Consider the following 9,143-nt stretch of genomic DNA (forward strand, 5'->3'; position numbering starts at 1 on the left):
TACAGATAGGACATCAGGGAGGAAGCAAGAGTATTCAGATAGGACAGCAGGGGAGGAAGCAAAAGAGTATACAGATAGGACAGCAAGGGTGGAAGCAAAAGAGTATACAGATAGGACAGAAAGGGAGGAAGCAAAAGAGTATACAGATAAGACAGCAGGGAAGGAAGTAAAAGCGCATACAGATAGGACAGAAAGGGAGGAAGCAAAAGAGTATACAGACAGGGCAGCAGGGAAGTAAGCAAAAGAGTATATAGATAGTACATCAGTGAGGAAGCAAAAGAGTATACAGATACGACAGCAGGGAAGGAAGCAAAAGAGTATACAGATAGGTCAGCAGGAGAGGAAGAAAAAGAGTATACAGAAAGGACAGAAGGGGAAGTAAAAGAGTATACAGATAGGACAGAAAGGGAGGCAGCAAAAAGGGTATACAGATAGGACAGCAGGGAAGGAAGCAAAAGAGCATACAGATAGGACAGAAAGGGAGGAAGCAAAAGAGTATACAGACAGGACAGCAGGGAAGGAAGCAAAAGAGTATATAGATAGTACATCAGTGAGGAAGCAAAAGAGTATTCAGATAGGATAGCAGGGAGGAAGCAAAAGAGTATACAGATAGGACAGAAAGGGAGGAAGCAAAAGAGCATACAGATAAAACAGCAGGGGAGGAAGCAAAAAAGCATACAGATAGGACAGAAAGGGAGGAAGCAAAAGAGTATACAGACAAGACAGCAGGGAAGGAAGCAAAAGAGTATATAGATAGTATATCAGTGAGGAAGCAAAGGAGTATACAGACAGGACCACAGGGAAGGAAGCAAAAGAGTATATAGATAGTACATCAGTGAGGAAGCAAAAGAGTATACAGATAGAACAGCAGGGAAGGAATCAAAGGAGTATACAGATAGGACAGCAGGAGAGGAAGAAAAAGAGTATACAGATAGGACAGAAGGGGAAAGCAAAAGAGTATACAGATAGGACAGAAAGGGAGGAAGCAAAAGGGTATACAGATAGGACAGCAGGGAAGGAAGCAAAAGAGTATACAGGTAGGACAGCAGGGGAGGAAGGAAAATAGCATACAGATAGGACAGCAGGGGAGGAAGCAAAAGAGTATACAGGTAGGACATCACTGAGGAAGCAAAAGAGTATACAGATAGGACAGCAGGGGAGGAAGCAAAAGAGTATACAGATAGGGCATCAGGGAGTAAGTAAAAGATTTTACAGATAGGACAGCAGGGGAGGAAGCATAAGAGTATACAGATGGGACAGCAGGGGAGGAAGCAAAAGAGTATACAGATGGGACAGCAGGGGAGGAAGCAAAAGAGTATACAGATAGGATAGAAAGGAAGGACGCAAAAGAGTATACAGATAAGACAGCAGGGGAGGAAGCAAAAGAGCATACAGATAGGACAGAAAGGGAGGAAGCAAAAGAGTATACAGACAGGGCAGCAGGGAAGTAAGCAAAAGAGTATATAGATAGTACATCAGTGAGGAAGCAAAAGAGTATACAGATAGGACAGCAGGGAAGGAAGCAAAAGAGTATACAGATAAGTCAGCAGGAGAGGAAGAAAAAGTGTATACAGAAAGGACAGAAGGGAAGGAAGCAAAACAGTATACAGATATGACATCAGGGAGGAAGCAAGAGTATTCAGATAGTACAGCAGGGGTGGAAGCAAAAGACTATACAGATAGGACAGAAAGGGATGAAGCAAAGAGTATACAGATAGGACAGCAGGGGAGGAAGCAAAAGAGTATACAGATAGGACAGCAGGGAAGGAAGCAAAAGAGTATACAGATAGGACAGCAGGGGATGTGTTATAAATTCTCCTTTTAGGCTCCCTCTGGTGGTTACTGGAGGTAGTGGAGCTGGTCAGACTGACAGAGGCTTGCCACCTTATAATGATAATGATGATTGGAGATCTGGGGTTTCTGACTGGAGTATTTAAGTCAGCTGACTTCTTTCAATCCCTGCTGGTGATTTTCTTCCTGTGCCTTCTGAGGTCTGATGTCTCCTGCTTTGTTCTTGCATGGTTCAGCTAAGTGGTTCATTTGCTAATCTTTTTGCATTTGATCTGGTTTTGTCTATCTCTGCTTTGTACGGGTCAGCTTCCTCCTGCTGGGGCTGTGCTGGATCACCACCCATATGTTACTTCTTGTGTCAGTTTGCGCTGTCCCCTGTTATATTGGTCTCTTTTTGCCTTGCTTTCAGTATATACCAGAGTGCTGATATAGTGGGGGCGAAGTCGTGTGACTTCAGTGTTTTTTTGTGCATCATTTTTCAGGGTTTTTTGCGTGATTGCAGACAGTGTCTTTCCTTTCCTATCCTGTCTGGGCCCCATCATTTGCTCAGTCTATTTTTCTTCCTGCGTTTGTGTTTTCATCTGGTCTCACCGACCATATATGTTTGGGGGCTATCTATTCCTTTGGAGTCTGCTCCGGGGCAGTTTAGATTTCACCTTTCTTGCTTTAGCCTGAGTTAGCTCTCCGGCTGTGTCGAGGTGTCTAGGGCATCGTAGGTGCGCTCTATGGCTACTGCTAGTTGTGTGGATAGGATCAGGGGTCTGCAATCTGCTTAGTTACCAACCTCTCTGGTTTTCTGGTGGCTTAGCCTGGTCCTGCTATCCTCCTCGATGACCCATTCATAACAGGGATGAAGCAAAAGAGCATACAAATAGGACAGCAGGGGAGGAAGCAAAAGAGTATACAGATGGGACAGCAGGGAAGGAAGCAAAAGAATATACAGATAGGACAGCAGGGGAGGAAGTAAAAGAGTATACAGATAGGACAGAAAGAGAGGAAGCAAAAGTGTATACAGATAGGACAGCAGGGACGGAAGCAAAAGAGTATACAGATAAGTCATCAGTGAGGAAGCAAAAGAGTATACAGATAGGTCAGAAGGGAGGAAACAATAGAGTATTCAGATAGGACAGCAGGGGAGGAAGAAAAAGAGTATACAGATGTCACGATCCATTTTTCGATCTGTGTCAGAGTTTGGATTATCTTTTATAAACCTTTTTTCCTTTCAGGCCCTCGGGGGTTAATATGGGCTTTTGCCCCCGGTGGCCGCTGGTGTTACTACAAGTTTAGTGAGTCTGCTGCTGGGTTTCCCCCCCAGTGGCCGATGGTGTTACTACATGTTTAATTAGTCAGCAGGTGGTGACCACCCACCTCATTCCTATAAAAGGTCATCAGGTGCTGTAGCTCACTGTTGGTAATACTGGTCATTTGCTAACCAACCTTGGTGAAGACTTGACCTGCCAGGTGCAGAGGGGGTTCATCTTATCTGTGGCAGTGGTGATGCTGCTGGATGCTGATCGGGTGCCTTACTCTGCTGCTGGGAGCATTGGCAGCAGATAAAGCTAAGTTTTGGGTTTTAGTTGCTTTAACCCCGTGGTGTCTGTTTTATATTTCCTTTCGTGTTATTGGTGCAGTTCACTTTATTCCCTGTCTCACTTCCTGGGGAGGGGGTTGGATGTTTACCTCAGGGCTAAACAGGAGATAGGGACAGGTCGGGGACATGGGCCTCACTACCATCAAGTGTACCCCCGAGTTAAGGAGAGTCAGGGCACCCCTTTAGCCTGAGGGGCAGTTCAGGGGCCCTGGTTCCACGTCTCCTGTTTCCCCGCAACTGCCCCATGACAACAGATAGGACAGCAGGGGGGGGGAGAGTATACAGATAGGTCATCAGGGAAGAATCAAAAGAGTATGCAGATAGGACAGAAGGGAGGAAGCAAAAGAGTATACAGATAGGACAGAAGGGAGGAAGCAAAAGAGTATACAGATAGGACAGGAGGGAGGAAGCAAAAGAGTATACAGATAGGTCATCAGGGAAGAAGCAAAAGAGTATACAGATAGGACAGAAGGGAGGAAGCAAAAGAGTATACAGATAGGACAGCAGGGGAGGAAGCAAAAGAGTATACAGATAGAACAGAAAGGGAGGAAGAAAAGAGTATATAGATAGGACAGCAGGGAAGGAAGCAAAAGAGTATACAGGTAGGACAACAGAAAGGGAGGAAGAAAAGAGTATATAGATAGGACAGCAGGGAAGGAAGCAAAAGAGTATACAGGTAGGACAACAGGGGAGGAAGCAGAAGAGTATACAGATAGGACAGAAAGGGAGGAAGCAAAAGAGTATACAGACAGGACAGCAGGGAAGGAAGCCAAAGAGTATTTAGATAGGACAGAAAGGGAGGAAGCAAAAGAGTATACAGATAGGACAGCAGGAGAGGGAAGAAAAAGAGCATACAGATATGACAGCAGGGGAGGAAGAAAAAGAGTATACAGATACGACAGCAGGGGAGGAAGAAAAAGAGTATTCAGACAGGACACTATGGGATCACTGTTGATTTTTTCTGTGAGGTAAAACATTTCCTTGCCTGTTTTTAAACAATGTTTTCCCTCACAGAAATAATCAGCTGTGATCTCATACTGTCCTGTCTGTATGCTCTTTTGCATTCTCCCTGCCCAGACACAACCATTACACAGCATGGGCGCATTTATAAGATTATGTCAGCACTGGAACATTTCACTTAAACACATCCAATTGTGGAAATTATTATTATTCAAAGATCTATTGATTAAAATGAACCTTGTATGTGGGACAGCCTCTCTAAATAAAGACTGTATTACCTTAATCATGATGATGAAACATTGGATCTAATTGGATGAAACAAGTAAGGTGGATTGAGCTGCTGGAGTAAATCAATTCTTCAACAATGATGATAGAAAGGTTTTTTTATTCACAACGCAGGTAGCTTAAAAGGACACAGGCAATGACAGAGTTATTGACCAGTGCCCAGAGTCGAATGGGAAATTGCGATGTGCAACATTTTCTATTTGACTCCTAGACCAATCTGATGTAGCCAGTGATGAATCAGATACAAGAAATAATCCCATTGAAAATATTAATATCAGTTTCCCCTTGACATTTTGTTTCTGCAAAGCTTACTATATTTCTCAAATCAACGGGGCTTTATGACAGTCCCCGCCCCGTTCAAAAGTCAATTAAAGAGAATCTGTTGGTAAAATTAAACCCCCAAACTGTAATTATGGGCATGCAGGTCTTTGAAATAAAAATCCATCAACATCTTTTAATCTTCCATCAAGAGTTATTAAGTGCTCTGGGCGTGACAGAGCACTTCCCAAGCCACTGCCTCTTGAGGGTTTTCCCCGCCCAGCACCAGCTTCTTCAGTTTGTATGATAGCTCACTGACGGATTTCCTTTCCTGATACCTGAAGTCACAAAGACAGTGAACTATCTATCAAGATAAAGAGGCTAAGAAGGCAGTGACTCCTTAAGTGCTCTGTCACACCCAGAGCACTTAATGCCTCATTTGCATCTGAGTGAAAACATTATTTTTTTCCGGTATGCAGAAGCATACAGAAGATATAAAGGTATTGACGAATTTACATTTGAAAGACCTCCATACATACATATGGTCTTTGCCGAGGGTTGAATGCTAGTGACAGATTCCCTTTAAAAGATTTTTCCTATCACCTATCCATAGATGATATAGTGATATCCCAGTACCCGTTCTACTGCTGCTGAGGGAAACAGTTGTCATGTGACAGTAGATTTGTTCCAGTGTGCCAGAACTACTTTAAGTACTGTGCTGCCATCTACTGGTCAATATATGCATATGACAGGTGATTACTCTCCTCACAGCAAGCTGCCATATAAATGTCTGGGAGGAGTCTCCTGGCTCAGTGCACACACTTCCTGTGAGCTGGTACAAACTAGTGATGGGCATCCAGCTCTTTTTGGTAATCTGGCTCTCCTGGCTCTGCTCACCAAAAAGAGCCAACTATTTTGTTTCCTAAATTGATCCCTATTAAATATGTGTTCACAATAGGTGAGCACAAATATTCAAGCTGCCGTTAATTCGGCCAAAACCCTGCCCACCCACTGCAGAAACTCCGCCTACTTGCTGTTAACCAATTAAATGGATGAGTGGGTGGAGTTGGTTCTGTGGGGCTGGGTTACATTCGTAAAACCACTGGAATTTTGCACCCAGTGAGAGCCATTCATATGCGTCATACCACCATATTGTACGTCCGCCATTGTCTAGCAGCAATGTTAACACCTTCTGCACGGTGGACCCCGAGCGGCGAACACACTTTGTTATTTATTTAGTGCGTTCCACCGTTCCTAACATTATACTAGCGCCAGGGTCTGGTTAGCAATGGCGGACCAGCAGCAGCTTCTGCAGTATATTCGGCAGCTGGAGAGCAGGTTGGCCACTCTCGAGAGTGCCACCTCAGCTGCGAAGCTTTCCGAGGCTGCTGCTCAGGCAGTCGCAGAGGCTGTCTCATGTGTATCCACGTCCACGCATGCACCGACAGTTTCCCGCCTCCCGTTGCCCGATAAATTTTCTGGCGACAGCGCCTCCTGCAGGGGTTTCGTGAGCCAGTGCTCTATCCAGCTTGAGTTACTGGCCGCGCAATTCCCTTCAGATTGGGCCAAGGTGGGGTTTCTCATTTCCCTGCTGTCAGGCAGGGCGTTGGAGTGGGCAAAGCCACTGTGGGAGCGTGGTGACCCTGAGGTTCGGACCGCTGCTCAGTTTCTCACATCCCTAAAGCAGGTCTTTTTGGGGCCACGGGTCACTCACGACTCCGCTCTCCAGCTACTAGCGTTAACACAGGGATCCCTCTCGGTCAGCCAGTACGCGTCCGTTTTCAGACAATGGCTTCCGAGTTGGAGTGGCCTGACAGAACCCTCATCCCTGTGTTCTGGAGAGGTTTGGCAGAGCATGTTAAGGATGCTCTATCTACCAGGGAGGTTCCCGTAAATCTGGAAGAGCTGATCGCCATCTCCACCCGCACTGATCTCTGTTTTTCTGAGCGCGGGCTGGAGCATGCTCAATCCAGACAGAAGGTTAGCTTGCCTTCCAACCTCTTTGAGCCTCTAGAACCTCTCGATCCGGAGAGTTTTCCTTTCGAGCCCATGGAGGTGTCCCATGCCGGTTCCAAGCCGCACCCGGCACAAAGCTCCGCACGCTGTTACCTGTGTCTACAGGCTGGTCACCTGGCTAACAGTTGTCCGCAGCGGTCGAAAAAGCGGCCACGTCCTGTAGTAGTTGGTGGGGGTCTGTCTAATATGAAAACTTTTTCCCCCAAACCAGTATTCTGAGGGACGTTAGATAGCGGTGCTTCCACCTGGGAGGTAGAGGTCACAGTGGACTCCGGGGCAGAAAGAAACTTTATGTCCTCAGCCTTCGCCCAAGAACACGCTATTCCGCTGGTGCCTCTTCCTCACCCTGTGACCATCAGGGTGGTCAACGGTGCGATCTTACCAGCCCACCTGGGTGACGTTTAACCCACGTGCGTCATACCACCATATTGTACGTCCGCCATTGTCTAGCAGCAATGTTAACACCTTCTGCACGGTGGACCCCGAGCGGCGAACACACTTTGTTATTTATTTAGTGCGTTCCACCATTCCTAACATTATACAGTCATATGTAAAAGTTTGGGCACCCCTATTAATGTTAACCTTTTTTCTTTATAACAATTTTGGTTTTTGCAACAGGTATTTCAGTTTCATATATCTAATAACTGATGGACTCAGTTATACTTCTGGATTCAAATGAGGTTTATTGTACTAACAGAAAATGTGCAATCTGCATTTAAACAAAATTTGACCGGTGCAAAAGTATGGGCACCCTTATCATTTTCTTGATTTGAACACTACTAACTACTTTTTACTGACTTCCAGAAGGGGGCTGGGGAAGGGCACAGCCTAGGGGAAGCCCCCCATGACTGCTATGGGCGGGAAGTTTTAGAATGGGTGTTGTGCCATTTTGAAATGGTTGGCCGGGACGGGGGCCGGGGGAGGGGTTAAGGTGGGGGCAGCCTGTATTAGGGAAAAAGTGCGGGAAAAACCGCACTCACCAGCCAGGAGCAGACGAGAGAAGACCCACCTGAATCAATGGACGACGAGCAGCAACTTTTCGCCAGGCTGCAGGATGTGGCCAGGTCCAGGAGGGGAGGATGGCTACAGACCCAGCTTTCCTCCCTCCTCAGCGCTGCGGAGCAGGGAACCAGCCGGCGTGGAAGGAGGACCCGTCCCCCCGAAAGGCTGTCACCGGAGTTGTCAGCCCGCAGCAGGCGGCGGCTGCGGAGCCCCTCCAGGGACCCTGCGGGCGGCGCAACAGATGGGGCTTCATCCCCTCCCTGCGCCCGTCCCGGCAGGAATCCGCCCAGCCTGCCGGTCAGCACGGGCGGCAAGCGTGTGGGAGCCGGACAGGAACAGCAGGCCGGACCGGAAGTGTCGTTGTGGGCAGGAGCCGAAGTGTCGCGCAGCAGGGAGGAGAGTGAAGGCCGCGGCAGGCCCTCACAGCGGCGGGGCCGGCGGCGGCCGGCGCCAGGCAACACGGCGGCGGGAGGCAGGATCGAGGGCGCCCCCGGGGATGAGGACCGCTCGGGGGTGTCTGCCAGCCAGGGCGCCGGACGTGGCGCGGCGGGCAGGAGGGGGCGTTGCGGCAGCGCCCTGCCTGGCCCCACCGTCAGCAGAAGAACCAGAGGTGAGGCGGGCGCGAGGGTGCCGGTTGCTGCCGCCCTGCCTGCCCCCATTGCAGTCCATAGCGAGAGAGCTGCGGACGGGAGGGGGCTCAGCGGGGACGCCCTGCCCGGTCCTAGCAACGCGTGGAGCCCGGAACGGTCGGCGGGCGGGAGGCGACTTAGCGTGGTCGCCCTGCCTGGCCCCTATGCAGCAGACGGGACACCAGGCACCTGGGGGCATTTTTCCGGGAGTCGCCCGGAGGGTGCTACGGACCGGCCAGTCGGGCACGGGTCCAGGGACTGTCACAGGTCCCGTTCAAGCGGGAGTTCTCAGGAGCGGCGGGTATCGCATGCTCGGGTCCCCCCTGGTGACGAGGAGGCCAGGGGCGCGGGCCTTGAGCAGCGGAGCCTGCATCAGGATCATCGAGGACATCAGGATTCCGGATTTCCAGCTGGCGGGGACACAGCACCCGCGCAGCTATGTGAGTATGGCTCCATATCGTGTTTGTCGCCCGCAGGGGCTGTATTGCTGGATGATGGGGGCAGGCAGAGAGATGGTAGGGAGTGTATGGGGCGTAGCGGGCCTAGCGGGGCTGAGGTGCCGGGGCTAAAGGACATTTTGGCGAACATGTCGCAAATATTGAGGAGACTGG

This window comes from Dendrobates tinctorius, unplaced genomic scaffold (genome assembly GCF_039654945.1).
Source record: "Dendrobates tinctorius isolate UK_male_01 unplaced genomic scaffold, ASM3965494v1 ptg000020l, whole genome shotgun sequence".
Taxonomy (NCBI): domain Eukaryota; kingdom Metazoa; phylum Chordata; class Amphibia; order Anura; family Dendrobatidae; genus Dendrobates; species Dendrobates tinctorius.